At 42.3% G+C, this 18,147-nt stretch overlaps 1 long non-coding RNA gene across 1 annotated transcript; it reads left to right on the top strand.

Annotated features, from left to right (window-relative positions):
* The first annotated feature begins 6,380 nt into the window (after window positions 1-6,380).
* LOC116421223 lies at window positions 6,381-16,646 on the top strand. Its single transcript, XR_004231518.1, has 3 exons — window positions 6,381-6,469; window positions 11,048-11,199; window positions 15,952-16,646. It is a non-coding gene; the product is annotated as an uncharacterized LOC116421223 (long non-coding RNA).
* Window positions 16,647-18,147: the final 1,501 nt, after the last annotated feature.

Below are 18,147 nucleotides of genomic sequence, written 5' to 3'. Positions count from 1 at the left end.
TTTATTTTCATAGTCTACATGGATCATATGCCTGGCTTCCTTATGGATAACACGGCTAGGAAATTAACCAGAGGCAAATTTAAGCTTGATTGTAAGTAAAACTTCCAAAAAAAATCAAAGCTGCCCAACAATAGCATGGCCAGCTTTGAGTGGAGTAGATTCCCCTTCATAAAAAGTCTTCGATATTCTTTGTCTCAGGTAGAAGGTAGATCAGAAGACTTCCAACATCCCTTCCAAGTCTGAAATTCTAGTAGTCTAGGATAGTTTGGTGAGGCATGTGTGAAAATATCAGCTGCCGTCAAAACATGCCAGGACCAAAAATTGGGCAGAAGGGTTTTAGGGCCGAGAGCGATCCAGGGGCAAAGGAGATATTTTAGGCAGAAATAAGAATCAAACTGCATCTGAGATGGTGCTGATGAGAGTAGGGGCTGGAGGTCAAGCTCACAGAGGAGAAATAACAAGTTGCTGAAGAAGGCAAATGAAAATCTCAATTCGTGATATTCAATTCTTTTTTATCTTTGTGTTTATGGGTTTTTCCTGAAGTTTATTCTTCCAAAGAGCTTTGACCATGACTCATATGATAAGAGAGGAGCAATACCCTCATAGTATACTAGAACCCAAGGAGAAAATATAGTATCCTGCTTGTATAGCATGGAAGTTCCTCCAGGGCAGGGGTCATGGTTTAGAGCAGTGGAACTCTCTCAGGATTCTACTTAAGACAAGAATTCAGTAAATACTTGGTAACAGGTTTGTTACTCTTCTTGGATGTTATTTTTTTTCCCTATCCAATTTCCATTTCCCCTAATTTGTTTTCCCATTCTGAGCCTTCATTTTTCACCTATAGAGTGATTGGATTGGAATAAATATTATCTAAGGTTCCTCCAGCTCAGACAGCTCCATTCTCTGTTCTGAGGTCCTTGTAACAATGGCTGTGTTCTCAGGTCCCTTCTGCAGGTGACATTATGCATTTCCTGTTCTAAAGTCCATTCTAACTCTGATATTCTGTTTTCAAAAGTTCCTTCCAGCTCAGACATTCTGTTTCATGTTTTAAGGTATCTCCCAGCTCTCAAATGTTGTATTTTATGCTCTATTATTATGTTTTATGCTTACTGTGCTCACCCGGATCCAATATGTCCTGATCCTTTGAATGTGTGTGGCAAAGACATCCATAGCTTTAAAATGAATTTTCAGCCATGGCTCATCATCTCCGACGATACTGAAGAAACTTTTCTTTGCACCAAGTTTTCTGGTAGCTAATTTCTGGGATCTAGGAATAGGCTGTATCTGCTTAGTTCCCTTTATGACTTGAAGCTCCTTATTCAAGGTAGCAGGGGACCATCATTGCAAAACCAAGAATGGTTTATTGTGGAGACAGAAGGAAAATCGAATTATCCAGCCTCTGTAAGCACAATAGAAGCATTGCAGTTGGGAAATGGCATCCTCAGAAGTCAGAGGTTCATTAATGAGATGGTCACAGAGCATAAGGAAATGTTTGAACAAAACAGGCTTTTTTTCTCCACTCCAGTTACCCTGGTTTGGGGCCCACTGAGCACAAATTCAGTGGGTCAGTCAAAAAAAGCATTTATGAAGCCTTCAGTACCAAGTACTGTGCTAAGGATGAAGGATACAAAAAAGGAAAACCAGTCCCTGACCTCAAAGGGTTTATGTTCTAAATGGGAGAAGCACCATGCAAATAACTTGGCTCATACATCTAAGAGTAGATGGAAGGTAATCTGAGAACCCTGGGGGAGGGAAGAAAATCTCTTGCAGAGGGTGGGATTTATGAGGAATCTTAAAAGAAACTAGGGATTGTGAGGAACAAACAGGAGGGGGGGCAGAAAATTTCAGGTAAAAGGGGAAGTAAATGTAAAGGCAGGAGGCACTGTGCCATGTCCTGTTCAGGTAATAAAAAGCAGAGCTGGGCATGGAGATGTGAAGGAGAATGATGTATTAAGACACTGGAAAGATGGAGAAGAAGCAAGTTGTAGTCACCTTTAAAGGTCAAACAAAAGGGACCATATTTGACCCTTGAGGTAATAGGGAGCCAGTGTTGCTGAGTGCAAGTGAAGGAAGGATTTGGTTAGACTTAATTCACTGTGGAAGTGGAATGGATTCAAACCAGCAGGGCCAAGGCACAGAGAACTGGTTAGGAGGTGATTGCAGTAGCCTGAAGGAAAGATGATGAGTAGTGGCTGCATGGGTGGTGAGAAGTAGATAGGAGTGAGAGATGCTAGAAATGACAGGGCTTGAAACGTGGGGTAAGTGAATGAGAACATTGTGTGAGGCTGGTGGGAGGGGCTGCCAAAGCCCTGTCCTTGCCCTAGATCCCCAAAACCACACGAACACATTACTTTGGAGCCTCAGAATTATGTTGCCCACTTTGTAGGTGCAGAGATTGAGGTCTGCTGTCTTATCAAGTGATTCATTCTTCCTGAAGCCCGTAGACCTGAGAGCTGCTGTATCCTCTGTGACAGTCACTTACTCATTGGATCTATCAATCAATCTCTGTGAATGTGATCACAGAACCCACGAGTGCCAGAGGCAAGGTTTGAACCAAGGCATATCGGGATCAGTTAAAATAGCTAAGGATCCCTAACCTGAAAAAGAAACAACTTAGAGGGGACAGGAGAGCCCCGTGACAGAATTTGATGGGCTGTCACGGGGAAGAAAAAGTTTTGCCAGAGGATTCTGGAAAGATGGCGGAATAGGTCAGAAAATTTTCAGCTCTCCAAATTTCTTCCACAAAAAGGATAGAATATCTCCTCAGAGAGAGCAAAAAATAACAATAAGCAGAAGTCAGAGTAAAGCAGTTGTTCTCCTAAGAGAATTTGAGAAGACCCCAAAGACCTGACTCACAGGAACTGAGGTTCTGCCCCCCAGATTGTCTGCTGAATCAACAAGCAACAAGTCATGGGGGCAGCTGGGGTTGGGAGGTGGTCTCAGTCTCAGAAGTTTTCAGACATATGTGGGGGTCTCATTGGTTGAGTAGGAGAAGACTAAAAGTCTTCCACTGGCAAGGGATGCCAAGCACAGACACTGCCTCTGTGGGGGAGAAGGAGCTAACACACATTTGCTGAATGGAGCCTTTGGCTGTGGGCACCTGCAGAAAAACTGTCCCATGTTTCCATTCCAGGGCAGAGAGGACAGCTGTAGTTTGCAGCCATTGGAGGATTTGCAAAACAGTATGGCTGGGGACCCTAGCTATGGGTTAGGAGTGAAGAAAAGAGCCCAGCTTTGAGCATAGGAACCTCAGAAAATAAAAATAAGAAGGACCTGAAGCTTGGGGCATCATTCCTCATGCCTTATGAGTAGAACTTGATAATGCTAATAATTGCTAAGTAAAACAAAATAAAAAAAAATAAAATGAGCAAGCAAAGGAGGAAGATCTCAACCAAAATAGCTGCTTTGGGGACAAAGAAGATCTTGGTTCACATTCAGAGGAAGATAATGGAGCTAAAAAAGTCACTCTGTTTTCAGTGACAAATATTTCAAAAAGCAGGAGTTGAAATCACAATCAATAAAGTTAAGTATAATCCTGAATGAAAGAAAAATGGATATTTAATGAACTAAGAGACTTCCAGGTATTTGTAACAAAAATTTGTGACAGAACTTAAGGGAAAAATTGACATATAAGATCCAGGAGAAATGTTTGGTAACCATTAAAGAGCAATTATGTTTATTTCTTATATATGAAAATATTATCAATTCTTTTATTGTCATCATTATTTACTTATAAGTCTTGGGTTGAGCTGAGTAAGAGTATTTTTCTTAAAAAAGTAAAACTGTATAGAGAGAGATAAAAAAGGAATTTCTCACTAAATGGGACATAAAAGGGAAAAAAATATTCAGCAGAAGCTAGTGTGGGGAGAGTGAATAGTGCTAGAACCTTCCTCTCAGCAGGAATGGGTTGAAGAAGGAACATATACATCTAGAAGAGTATCAAACTCTTCTAAATTTAAGGGGGAAAATAAAAGGGGAAAGGGATAGGGTGGGAGGAGAGGATAAGGGAGGAATTCTTAAAGAGGTAGATAGGTTTAGGAAAAGGAGGGCAAGGTAACAGGTAAAAGTAAAGCAGAGAGGGGAGGAGGCACGGAAACAGGGTGAGAAAGATAGTAAGAAAAAATACAAAGGAGGAAAATGCACAAATAATATTAATTTAGAATGTGAATGGGATGAATTTACCCATAAAATGGAATTTAATATCAGATTATAATTTGAATTCAACAAAATGTTGCTTCTAGGAAATTCTATGAAAATGAAAGATACATACAAAGATCAAAAAATCAGGAGTAGGATTTATTATATAAAAAGCTGGGGTAGCAATCATGATCTCACACAAAATTAAAGCTAAAATAGATTTAATCAAAAGAAAAAATAGGGAAACTACACTACGTGTCAGTGATTTTGTTCAGTAGAGTGTTAGATCACTTAAAATAACTAGACTACCTAAAATACCTGAGAGTATACATGCCAAAACAGAAACAGGGACTATAGGAACATAAACATAAAACACTTTTTATACAAATAAAGTCAGACCTAAAAAGTTGAAGTAATATTTATTGTTCATGGAGAATAAAGTCAATATAATAAAAAAGTGACAATTTAAACTAACCTATTTATTCAATATCAGCTCAAATACATTACTAAAAAAATTCTATTACTGGGTTAGAAAAAAATAATAACAAAGTTTACTTGGAAGAACAAAAGGTTAAGAACTTCAAAGAAACTGGGGGGAGGATGGAAAGGAAGCAAATTCAGCAGTTTCAGATCTTAAATGATATATAAGGGAGGGACTGGTTAAAGTAGAAAAGAGAACATTTCAACGACTTTAAATTAAATTTTTCTTGTTTAAATAAGACCTTTGCAATCGAGAATAGGAAAAAATGCAGAAAATTTTGGGAAAAACTTTCATCAATAATATCTCAAATAGGAAATGATAGGTTGGAATATTACTGTGGTCTAGGAAATAGTGAGTTGTTTGGTTCAGAAAAAGAGGGAAGGACTTGAACTTTAGAAGAAAGATGCTATCCATCTGCAGAGAAATAGATGACAAGAGGAAATAAGCATAGTATGTAGTTTTCCATATATGTTTAGGTATGTTTATGTTTATAGATATCTATGTACATCTATCTATGTGTGTATATTCCATGTTTAATTGTAGCCTTCTTTAGAGTAAGGAGAGGAAAGGGGAAAGTAAGATAAAAGTACACAGCAAAGAATAAAAGAAAACCTCTTGGGAAGCACAGAAGATGGACAGCTTTGAAAGCCATGGGTGGTATTTATTATATAGGCTTTCCTTCATGTTTCAGATGAGGTAAATGGGGTCCAGGAGGATGAATTGACTTGGCCAAGATCACACGGCCAGGAAGTGATGGAGAAGGGACTAGAACCCAAGTCCCCCCCCTTCTTGTCCTCTTGGCATTAGGCAGTGGGCAAATGGTGAACACTATTTTTTTTTCTTTTTCTTAAGCATGCCACAGACCAATTATCACAAGCACCCTCTGGTCCTTGGAGAAGTAACATTCCCAGAAGAATGTTAATAATCAAGATTAAACTTAAAAGTATGAGAGTTTTTAATGGAGGGCTGATTGTTAAATATTTTTAGAATGCCCCATTCATATTCACAAACTGTCAGATCTAGAAATTTGAAAATAGAGAAGACAAAATGTTGAGGCTCCAAAGGTCTTAGAACATTAAAAAATCAGAGCTGGAAGGGGCCGTAGAACGTACAACATTGAGAACTGAGGGGATCTCTTCCCTTTTATTTAATAGGCCCAGAGAGGAACCAGTGATGTACTAGGAAGGTTTGTGGGCAGTGGGTTTTGTATCAGAAGCCCTGACCCCAACACCGATAAGCTTGGAAAAAAAAGGATTCTCCTAAATTTTGGTCATATTGGGCAGCTAGGTGGAGCAGTGAATAGAGTGTCAGACCTGGAACCTGGGAAGAAATCCCACAATTTATTACTAGCTTGTAACACTGGGCCACTCACTCGGTATTTTATTTGCCTCAGTTTCCTCACCTGTAAAATGGAGAATAAAATATTTTCTACTTCTTAGGATTGTTGGTAGGAATCAAATGACTAATTGTAAAGCACCTAGTGTGTAGTAAGTAAGCACTATTTAAATGTTAGCTTTTATGATTAGTGCTCTCCTTAGCAGAAACAGTCACATATATTAAGTCACTTTGGCTTTGTCACAATGAGATGGGCTATTTTGAGGACAGGTTATTATTCTGGGTTCTGTTCTTTGAGCCCAATGGTATATCCCCTGGATCCTAGGGACTATTTTCAAGTCCAGAGTCACTACTGCAATCTATCCCCCCACCAATAATCCCTTCCACTGACCAAATGACTTAATAATGACAGTATTAGTCACTCAAGCTGAGGTCATTCCTGGAATCTTGCCCTTTCTCCCTGTGAAGAATCCTTTCAAGCAGTTAAACTTCTTCAAGAAATGATGAAGATCAAAGGTAACGTGTCTCAGAACCAAAATTTGAGTTTCATGGGGGGTTATTTTAATCATAGGGTGAAAGAGGGTCCCTTCTTTATAGTCTTTGAGCTTCTGTCTCCTCCAGGATTTCCTCTAGACATAGTAGAATTAGACTTATGTCTATTTAAAAAAAAAAAAGTAAAATATAGGCAGTTAGGTGGTGCACTGCATAGAGCACCTATCCTGGAGTCAGGAGGACCTGAGTTCAAATCCAAGTGGACAAGTCCAATAGCTCCAATTATTGGGGTGGGAGTGGGAAGGAGAAAAAGAAAGAAAAGTTAAAATGACATGTTCCTTTGCAGATGCTCAAGCTAACAAATCACTGAACTTTATTCACCCTGACAGGGAATGTAAAATGACCTGTTCCTGAGTCCGTAGTCATGACAGATCTCCCTGGGATTACTAATGACTCAAAGAACGGGATCTCTAATGAGATGTAGCTCCCCTAGGCTTCTATACAGACTTATATAGTTATTATATGGCTGACGGTTTTCTATTAGGAGAAAGGACTTGGGGACAATAGGAAGGTGAACTTTCCCCAGACCTGCACCGTCCGTATCGCTCATATTAAGAGTGAAAGGCAAGGTTCGGGATTGTTGCTCCCCATCATGGCTCGGTCTCCCGCTTTCCCTCCCTTTAGGTTGTTCTGGATCCAAGAGCTCCTTTGTTGGACCCAGGAGGGTTAGAGTTGGTCCAGGCATTTCTAAGTTTCTCTGCTACTGTTACCCCAGTGTTGCTGGCTTCCACTCCTGTGTTTCTTGACTTGGTCCAGAAAATTCTCACACAGTTGTTTGCACATTTTCTCCCCAATTAAACTGTGAACTCCTTGAAAGAGCAGAGGCTGCCTTTTAACTTCCTTTTTTGTATTTCTAGTGCTCAGTACAGTGCCTGGTACTTAGAAAGTGCTTAATAAATGCATTGACTGTGACCATCTCTCAATTCTAGAATCTCATGTTATGGTATCCTGGGTGAATCTCACGGCTGTGATAGGAGACAAGGTTCGAGTCCCTTTGTGCAGCTCTTCCCTAAATGTCTTCCTCTTCATTGCAATAATTCTTCTGTCCCTTTTTTTTTTCTTTTTGCTGAGGCAATTGGGGTTACATGACTTGCCTAGGGTCACACAGCTAGGAGGGGTTAAGTGTCTGAGATCAGATTTGAACTCAGGTCCTCCTGATCCCAGGGGCTGGTTCTCTGTCCACTGCGCCACCTAGCTGCCCCTTCTGTCCCTTTTCAAGGCCAAGTATAAGGCTATAACCTGGGTGTTAGTACCAGTGGTGAATCAATTTACCGTGCTTGATGAATGAACCTGTAGAGATGTGCAGGTACCAACCAGTAAGGGTCTCAGAGCTAGGATTCAAGAGCTGAAAAGGGTAATTCTTTCAGAGAATAGTCTCTGGTTGAGGCAGTCATATGTGGGCAGCACCCAGGGCCAGTCCATAACTTGTCAAAGAAACAGCTTTGTCCAGGATGTTTTAAGAATGCTCAAGAAACAGACCAGGGCTTCAAAAGGCAGTCAGAGTGTTCATGGAACCTCAGCCTGAATAAGGAGAGCAGGAGCAGGCAGGCAGGGTACTCTAGGTAGCTCAGACTACACCTGGACCATTCATTCAGATATAAGGATGGATGGTCTGACTGCAAAGATAACTGATTCGTAAATGACTCCCACGTTAATAATCAGCATTTCTTCACTGAGGGATGGTCAATATTCCATATGTGTGTGTGTGAGCGTGAGAGAGTGTGTGTGTGTGATATCACCGGATCTAAAGCCCCCTAACTTTTCTTGAAGGAAATAGTCGTGATCCCCAGATCCAAGGGTTGTGAGATTTCTATATGATCTTGGTCTCTTCTGTTGCCTTATCTTTCTCTGTATTTTCCCATATATCTTCCCCCATATTCCTGACTCTTTTTGAAGCAGCTGAGAACCAAAGTCCAGGGTGCCTTAGCTTAGGGGCCTGTGCTAAGTAGGGGGTAGAAAGTCTGCATCAGCTGGGGGTACACGAGCTGCCTTTATCTTCCTGGAGATCTCCACATGCACTCATCCAGCATGCTCAAGCGCATCTGATGATGAGGGGGATGACTCATATTGAAACATCAGCCTCAGCTTTGCAAAACACTTCTCCATAGATTACCTCATTCTATCCAGAATGGGGGAGCGCCTGAAGGACTAGACCTGGAGGCAGGAAAACTCTGGGCTAAATCAGGGCTCAGTCAGAAAGTCCCATCCCCCTGTATGCATCCACGTGTATGACGATGGCTGTGGGCTCTGGACTTGTGATCTTCACAAGAATAGGTGCAACTATTGCTCATATTCCTATAAGGAAACTGGTCAGAGGTTTTGAGATGTACCCAGATTTGCAAGGATCTGAGATGATTCGAACTCAGGGCTTTCTAATTTTAAGTCCAGTTCTCTTCCTTCTATGCTAATTGTTGCCTTCAGCCTCCAGTAAATAGCTAAATTCCAAAAAAATTACCTACTGTGTGCCAGATTCTATGTTGTGCCAGGTTGTCTGTGTGGTAGGAAGTGTAGATTCTACATGTACACTAGTGACTATAGTCCAATTAATCTGTAAATACACTTTACTCGATACCTACTATAGGAAAGGTGATGGGATTCTTTCTACAGAAAAACAAAAACACATGAAACAATCCTCTTCATAAGGACCTTAATATTTTAATGGGGGAACAAGGATATAGATATTGATAGAAGCACAAATAAAGATTTTGATATAGATATCGCTATAAGCATAGACAAGAATAAACATGATCTAGGAGGATATATGTGAGATAAACATATATGATGGTATATAATATAAATATATTGATATAGACAATAGATAAGATATAAATATGATATAAACATAGATATAGATGTTGATGTAGATATAAATATGACATAAACATAGATATTGATATAGGCAGATAGGATTTAAACATAACAAAGACTTAGATATAGACATATTTATATAGATATAGGGATAGAAATTGATATAAACTAAGTATTGATAATGATATAGAAATAGATTTAGATATTGATATAGGCATAGACAGGATACAAATATAAACATAGAACTAGATATATGCATAGATATTGATACAGACACAAATATTGAGGGAGAAATAGTTTTAGATATTGATAAATAGACAAAATATAAATATAATATAAACATAGATAAGATAAAACTATGATATAAACATAGATATTGATATAGAAGTAGATACAGATGTTGACATAGGCATTAAAAGGATTTAAATAGAATACAGACATATATTGATATAGATATAAGCATTGATATCGATATAGGCATAGACAGGATAGAAATACAAACATAAAAATAGATATAAGCATAGATATTGATAGAGACATAAATATTGATAGAGAATTAGTTTCAGATATTGATAGAGAAATAGACAAAATATAAATATAATATAAACATAGATAAGATAAAACTATGATATAAACATAGATATTGAAATAGAAATAGATACAGATATTGATATAGGCATAGACAGGATTTAAATGATATAGCTATAGGGATAGATGTTGATATAGATATAAGTATTGATATTGATATAGACATAGACAAGATAGAAATATAAACAGATATAGATATTGCTATAGAAATAGAGCTAGATGTTGATATAGATGTAGATAAGAAATAGATATTGCTGTAGATATAGACACAGATATTGTTATAGAAACAGATATAGATGTTGATATAGACATAGGATATAAATGTAATATAGACATAGACATATACTGAGGTAGATTACACAGACACTGGTGCAGACATATTAATATAGAACTAGATTGAGATATTGATATAGAAATACACAAACTATAAATATAATATAAACATAGTCTTAGGCGTAGGCATAGATATTGATATAGATGTAGCTATTGAAAAGCAAATCCTTTGTATGACTTTTACAATCCTGCACTATCTACCTGTTAAGCCTAATTATCTTTGCCTCCAAGGCAAGGATTCCATGATCCAGCCAGCATTGTCTTCTTGCAGTTTTTTCTTACAAGGGCTCACCTATCTCTCCCATCTCTGTTCTTTTGCACTGACAGTCTTCAGGCTCTACACTTAACACCCTCCTCATCTCTTCCTCTTAGACTCCAGTTTCCCTTCCAAGCTCAGCCCAAGTACCAGCAGCTATCACTGGAGGTCTCCCTGTAACCCTGCAGCCCACTACCTTTGCCACCTGAATTACTTATATTCACATGCATTAGGGTAGCTAGGTGGAGCAGTGGGTCTGCATCTCTCCCTGGGTTCTGCCATAAAATAGGGGCCAGAAAGGGCTAGTGACATCCCTGACTTTGAATCTCTATACTTGGCCCACTGTCCTCCAAGCCTCTTAGCTTGGGGGTGGGGAGAAAGGTGGGAAAATTCCAGAGATAAGATATGCACATTTATTACAAAACTTTTGTTTCTCTCCCCTCCCCAGACTCATTAGGAGAGGAGAGATGGGAAGGAGAAAACAATCAATCCTTGATAATTGAAAATATACATAAATACATATACATACATTTATTTAATTACATTTTTTTTTTCAGAAAAGAACAATGTCACCTCCAAATCAGAATGAAACGCTAGTTCAGGAGATTGGAGAGAAACCAGTGGAAGTGGGAAATGCTACGTGGATGAAAGCCCAGATTCCCTAACAGGCTAAAGCAAAGCTACCTGCTACCTACAGACATGGGAAAAGGTGGGGTGCCATTGTGAGTGGGGGGTATGGTTATAAGATTTAGTTTTATATTAGACACAATGGGCAGAGTCTCTCTGTAGAACCACATGGTATAGATCTGTGAGGATCCAGCATCAGCAGACTTGGATATGACCAATTCTTCTACTGCTTAATACCTGGGTAACCACAAGTAAGTTCCTTCTCCTCTCTTATTCACTTGGTTCACCAGTGAAATGAGGCAGTTAGAGCTGTCCCAGCTTTAAAATCCTGTGAAATTCTATAAAATCCCAAACTCTCAAAGCTGGATGATACTGTGATGGTCATCTGGTCCAATCTGCTGGATGATGCAGAGAATAGAGTACAGGGCTTGCAGCCAGTAAGACATGAGTTCATATCTGGCTGGAGGCACTTATTAGTTCTGTCTTACAAGCTGTATGACTCCCTGGGTGTAATGTCCGGGCTAGCTTTCTGCAGATCCTTTGGACGGGCCGTGGACTCAGCAGGATAGACACCATGACAATGGTCAGGAATAGGGTCTAGATTCTTTATTCTGGCCCAGTCTGCATCTTAGTGTAGGAGGCAGGAGAGCCACCAGGAGAATGGTCAAAGATAGAATGTTTCTCTTTCAGTCCTTTTTAGCCCTTATATATCTTATTGTAATTATATCATTACAGCATACTGAGTATGTCAACTAGAGAACCATTACATCACCATACTAAGGACTATGTATATATGTGAACTAGAGAACCATCATCTCATCAATTCCACTGAGTTAACACCTTGTTTCAAGTATACTTCTCCAGAGTTGGGCTCTCTACACCTGGGCAAGCCGCCTAGTCACTGTTTGCCTCATTTTCCTCATCTGTAAAATGGGGATGAGAAAAGCACCTTCCTCCCAAGGTTGTTGTGAGGGCCAGATGAGATAATAAGCATAGTGCCTGATAATAAGAGGTGCTTAATAAATGCTTCCTTCCTTCCCTCCTTCTCTTCCTTCTTTCCTTCCATTCTGCCTTCCTTTCTTCCCTCCCTTCTTTCTTTCCTTCCTCCTTCCCCTTCCTTCTTTCCTTTCATCCTTCCCTTCCTCCCTCCTTCATTTTCTTCTTTCTCCCTCTCTTCCCTCCTTCCCCCTCTTCTCTCCCAAAGCAGAAATGCCTTAAAGCATTGTCATATGAACACATATTTTCTGCTTGTCAACCTCCAATTCTGTCTCTTATTTATAATATATAACATATACTCATATGTACACATGTATATAAATGCACACACACAAATTTCTAAGGTTTTACACATTATTCATATTATATTTATTATATGTAAGGTCTAATATATATTTTAAAGGTTTTATGTGTGCTTGCAAGACACAAATATACCTTTATCTATATGCACATGTGTTTATATCTATATATGTATATGGACATGTGTTTTTAATCTATATATGTATGTTTCCCAGGCATCACTTCAAGATTATCCATGTGCTGCTGAGTCCTCAGTGATTAGTTAGGAATTAGGATCATGGCCACTCTCAAGGATTCTCATATTTGAAAGTCTCTTCTAGACTCGGGTCAAAGGCTCTAACCTGAAAAGACTTGCAGAGGTCCTCCTTTCAATGTCCTTCTGGGTGATAGAAGAAGTTAGGTCTCCTGAGGTAGAAGCAGCCAAAGCAGGATCCCTCCCCACTCTCACTGCAACCTTTCCTTCCCTCTCAAATCCTCTAAATCCATCACTTGCTCCATGTTGCACAAAGGCTGATACGCATCTCCGGCTCTCTGTGGGGGCCCTTGGTATGGTTTCTCTCCTACTTCCTGACTTTCCTCTTTCAATAAACCAGCAGTTTAGTTCAGGGGAGGGAGATGATGAGCAAAGGAGAAAATGGGCATGGGAATTCATAAAAATAATTGTAATTTCTACTTTATACTTTCCATATGCCTTACTCTGCTTGCTTCCTCCCAAACCAAAGCTAGTTGGAGGAATTGTGTAAGCTCTGAGGCCCTGAAATAATCAAAGGACACAGAAATATGTCAGTGCCTGGTTCTTTGGTGCCAAGGGAAATGCAGAGTGCATGATGGGTGTGGGTGAGGGTCACTCCACACTGCCAGTCTAGCAGGAGAAGTGGCATGAGATGGTACAAAGAACAAAGAGTCATCGGACTCAGAAAAAAAATCCATGATACTGGGGGAAAGTGAGGGGGATTCTGTATGAAGAGGGAAGGATAAGTCAGATGCTCTGTGAAAATGCACCCAGGTGTGATGACATGGAGTCCCTAGGAAGGAGTCCCAGGAAGATGTGGCTAAGAGGCACAGATGGGGGGCAGAGAGAGTGGGGAGGGTGGAAGGGGTGCAATGGAGATTGAGGGCTTGGGGGAGGAGTAAACCACCCATACAGCTGGGGGAAGAACCTGCTTGGAGATCACAGGTGCTGCTGAGTGCTGAAGTGCACTGGGGCTCTGGGATGGGAGGACTTTGGATGTTCAGCAGGGGCCTGGCTGACATCCCCATGTTCCCAATTTGGGCTTCAGCAATGATTGCCATCCAGTTTGGCCTTTAAATGAATTCAGGATTAGATAATCTCAAGTATCCTTATTTCTTTTTTACAAATGAGGAAATTCACCAAGGATTCTCAAGATCCACTCTAAGAGAAACGAGGTCCACCACGGGCAGGGTCATCCCTCAAAGTCCATTCTAAGAGGAAGGAGTTCCATCAAGGGAAAGATCTTTCCTCAGGGTTCACTCTAAGAGGAAAGAGGCCCATCAATAGAAGGGACCTCCCTCAAGGTCCACTCTAAGTCAGAATAAAGAACAAGAAGCCCTGGGTGTTGATTTCTAACCAGTGTTGGAATCTCTTCCTCCAGTGGTCTTTCCAGACCCTGGAGTCATTGTCTGAATCGGTTTTTTCTTTAAAAACAGCAACATTTTATAATTCTGAGAGACTTTGGGATTCCTAGCCTGCGAGAGTTCTCATAGTTGCCGAGGACCTTCTGGGAGAGAGGTGATGGACTCCAGGTGCAGATTGAGATACATATTTTTAGACACGGTCACTGAAGAGAGTTGTTTTGTTTGATTATGTCTGCTTGTCATAAGAGTCTTATTTTTCTTTTCTTTAAAATATAAGTGAAGTGGGTAAGAGGGGAAACATTGATTTTTATTCTTTAAAAACAAATTACTTTAAAAATATTTTATCGATGCTATGTTTCACACAATTGCCTCTTTCCAATGACCCCAACACCTCTTAGCACCCTCCTGAATTACAGCAAAGCAATATAAACATACATATCGACCTACAGCATTCCACACCTGGAACCCAGCACCTCTAGTCAGAAGAATGGTTTTCATCATTGGTCTTTGGAATTACTGTAATCTGAACTCTGCAGCTTCTGAGCGATGTTTTGCTTTGCATTCTGGTCACTGAGCAAGTGCTTCTCATTGCATCATGTCCTGTTGGCTTTCCCAAGTTCCTATTGATTCCTTTTTCTCCATTACGTGGCACCTCTTCATAATATTCTCATATCTTGGAGAAGAGAAGGCTGCCTAGAGTGGGGGAAGAGGAGAGGGAGGAGATCAGTGTTTAAATATCAGACTATCAGGGGGAGCAGAGCCCAGTCTTTTTCTGTTTGGCCCCAGAGGCAGAACCAGGAGCCATGGAGGGAAGTGTGAGGAACCTAGTTAGGTCTAATGTGAGAAAACAAATGTCTTAATAAGAGCTTCCCCCAAGTGGCAGGAGCTACTTCTAGAAATAATGGTTCCTTCTTTTAAAATTTCTGAGGTATAGTATAGTGGGAATCCCTTTCATGTATGGGTTGGACTCAATTATAGGATCAAGGACTTAGAGGAGTGGGAGCTTCCTTAACTCTTTCTTTTTATCTTTCTCTGTATCCCAGCTGTCTCTTTGTCTTTTATTTGGCGCACAGGAGCAAGGGTCCCATTGTAAGAGAAAATCATTTGATGTTGACAGTTTTCTTATGGATAATAAAACCATTCTCTCACCTTCAAGGTTCCCAAAGCCTCCTCCCCTCATAGTTCCTTGGAGTTGATCATACAAGTATGATTTGCCCCATTCTGCACAAGGTTCCAGAAGAAAGATGACTTCTAGGGTCAATAAGTTACTCAACAAACATTTATGGAGAGCTCCTTGTGTTCTAGGCTCTGGGCTTGCTGAGTGCTAGTGAAAATAATAAAAATAATAACAAAAAAGCAAAAACAAGGATTCCTTCTCTCAAGGTCACGCAGTTAGGAATTGTATCTCTGGAGCTGAATCACTGTCCTAACCCCAGTTCTTGCAGCTCTATAGGCCACTTGACAATCCATGACAGTTTCTTAAGGCAGCACAGCTCAATGTGAGCTAGAGGGTCTCATCATAGTTTAGGGAATGTTGGGCTTTTGAACTTATTCTACAGTCACTTCTGGCCATAAAAGGAGCTTTGTCATCCTTTTGAGTATTACAGAGCCCTCTTTCTAGGAGAAAGTGAGCCAATGTGAGGGGAAGGGAGAGAGAAAGGAAGAAAGGAAGGAAGGAAAGGAGGGAAGAAAGGAGGGAGGAAGGAGGAAGGACAAAGAAAGGGAAAGAAGGAGGGAAGGAGAGAAGAAAGGGAGGAAAGGAAGAAAAGAAGGAAAGAGGGAAGGAAGAAAGAAAAGAAGGAAGAAAGGAAGGGAAGGAAAGAGGGAAAAGGAAGGAAAGAAGGGAAGGAAGAGAGTAAAGGAGAGCTGGGTTTGAATTTAGGCTCTAAGGCTACCAGGGTACTTTTGGGCAAGTCACATCCCCTTGATTGTTCCAAAACAGAGTAGATGGACTCCAGGGCCCTTCCTGTTCCAGATCTCTGATCCTGTAAACTGATCAGCTTGTGAGAAGGGTTACTTTGACAACGTCCCTGAGTCTCTGTTTCACCACCTGAAGATGGGAATGATCTTACTTTGTGAAAAATACAAGGCTGAAAGACATGTGAGTTATCTGGTTGTCACTAGGTTGCCCGGTGGAAACAGCCTGGAAATGGAAGAAGGCTGTAAGGATGATTTTTCCTTGTGTGACCTTGGCTAAATGATTCTGGCCCCAAGGCAGTAGTAGGTGATACAATGGAATCAGTGCTGGTCTTGAAGTCTTAAAGACATAAATTCAAATGTACCTTCAGCTGCTTATTAGTGTGACCATGAGGAAGTCAGTGAACCTGCCTGCCTCAGTTTCTCCATTTGTAAAAAGAGGGTGATAATAACTCCTGCCTTTTAGGGCTGGATCAGAGGTTCCAATTTGCAAAGCACCATCTGGAGTACTTCGGGTCTGGCTGCCCACTGTTCCAGGCAGCATTTTAGCATGCCTAGTGGCCACTTAATATAGCACGGATGCAAGCGTGGCTGGATTTCCCTTGCCTAACATCTGGCTGGAGCTGAGCAGAATCAGAATACCACCTGCCTATTCATGACTTTAATTCTGCAACGGCCACAAAGCGTTCAGTGCACGTAGTGGAGGCCTCTGGGATAGGGACAGGGTGGTCATTTGGGGTTCCTGCTTATCCGCCTGTTTAAAGATGTTACTAATGGACTGAGTCAGAATATCCTCCTACATACTTTAATCTGCAAGGCAAAGCTGTTGTGTGTGGTGTGTGTGTGTGTGTGTGAGTGTGTGAGTGAGTGTGTGTCATGTGAGTGTGTATGTGAGGTGTTTGTGTGTGCATGTGGTGAGTGTATGTGAGTGTGTGTGGAGTGTGTATGGAGTGTCATGTGAGTGAGAGATGGCTGTGTGTGAGTGTGTTTGCGTGTGTGTGTATGTGAGTGCGTGTGTGTGTGAGTGTGTATGTAAGTGTATGTGAGTGTGTGTGTGAATGAGTGTGTGAGTGTGAGTGTGTGTATGTGAGTGTGTGTATGTGAGTGTGCGTGTGTGTGCGTGTGAGTGTGTTTGTGGGTGAGTGTGTGTGAGTGTGTATGTGAGTGTGTGAGTGAGTGTGTGTAAGTGTATGTGAGTGTGTGTGTGAGTGTGTGAGTGTGTGTGTGTTTAATCCAAGCTCCCTAGAAAATATGATTGATTCTTCGGAGGGGAAGAAAATGACAAAGGAAAAGGGCCCACACAGTGTTGGGGGGCGAGGGGGGCGCGCGAGCCGCAACGCGCTGGGATCACAGTCCCTGGCTCTCTCCCCCTCCTTCCTCAAGTTCAGCCCCAGCCAGTCCCCCCCTCTCACCGGTCACCGCCGTGGGCAGATGCGGGGGGACCCGGGGAGGGGGAGAGAACGCGCGCCTGCCCGGGGGGTGCAGCCAGGTGAGTCTAAGACCCTGAAAGTGCAATCGGAGTCAGGAAAGGCGGGGGAGGGGGCAGCGGTGACGGGAAAGGGGGTCCGCGAGCTGCCGTTGTTCCGGCCCCGGCTGCAGTGGCGGCCGCCCGCCTCCCAGACCGGGGGCCGGGCACGTGTGCCCAGCCGCGGCCCCGGCGGCCCCTCTCCGCCCGGCACAAAGCCGGCCGCGGAAGGATACCTCCACGCGCTGACCCTACGCAGCCCGCTCGGGGCCCCCAGCCCGGGCCCTCGCAGGCGGTGGCGACCCGACCTACGCAGCCCGCTCGGGGCCCCCAGCCCGGGCCCTCGCAGGCGGTGGCGACCCGAGCGCGGAGAGGCATCCGCCCCCCCCCCCCACCTTGGGAGTGATTGACGGGCGGGTGGCTCAATGAACGGCGTGCGGCAGGGGGCGGGGCGGGAGCGGGGCCAGCCCCTTTATGCCTGGGAAGCCCCGCGGAGCGGCTGGGGCGGGGGGCGGGCCGCGCTGGTGACATTGACTAGGGAGCCCCCGGTGGGAGGCCGAGCCAGACAGCCGGGTGCGCGCGCACAGCAGGGCTCCCTCCGGCGCGCGCACCAAGCCCCCCGCCACACACACACACACACACACACCACACACACACACACACACACACACACACACACACACACACACACACACACTCTCAGACTAGGGATCCTGAGCCACGTAAGTAGCGATAGATACGGCCCGTGGCGGACGC

Source organism: Sarcophilus harrisii, chromosome 2 (genome assembly GCF_902635505.1).
Source record: "Sarcophilus harrisii chromosome 2, mSarHar1.11, whole genome shotgun sequence".
NCBI classification, from domain to species: Eukaryota; Metazoa; Chordata; class Mammalia; order Dasyuromorphia; family Dasyuridae; genus Sarcophilus; species Sarcophilus harrisii.
Note: the sequence above shows the minus strand (reverse complement) of the source record. Positions and strands in the feature narration are given on the sequence as shown.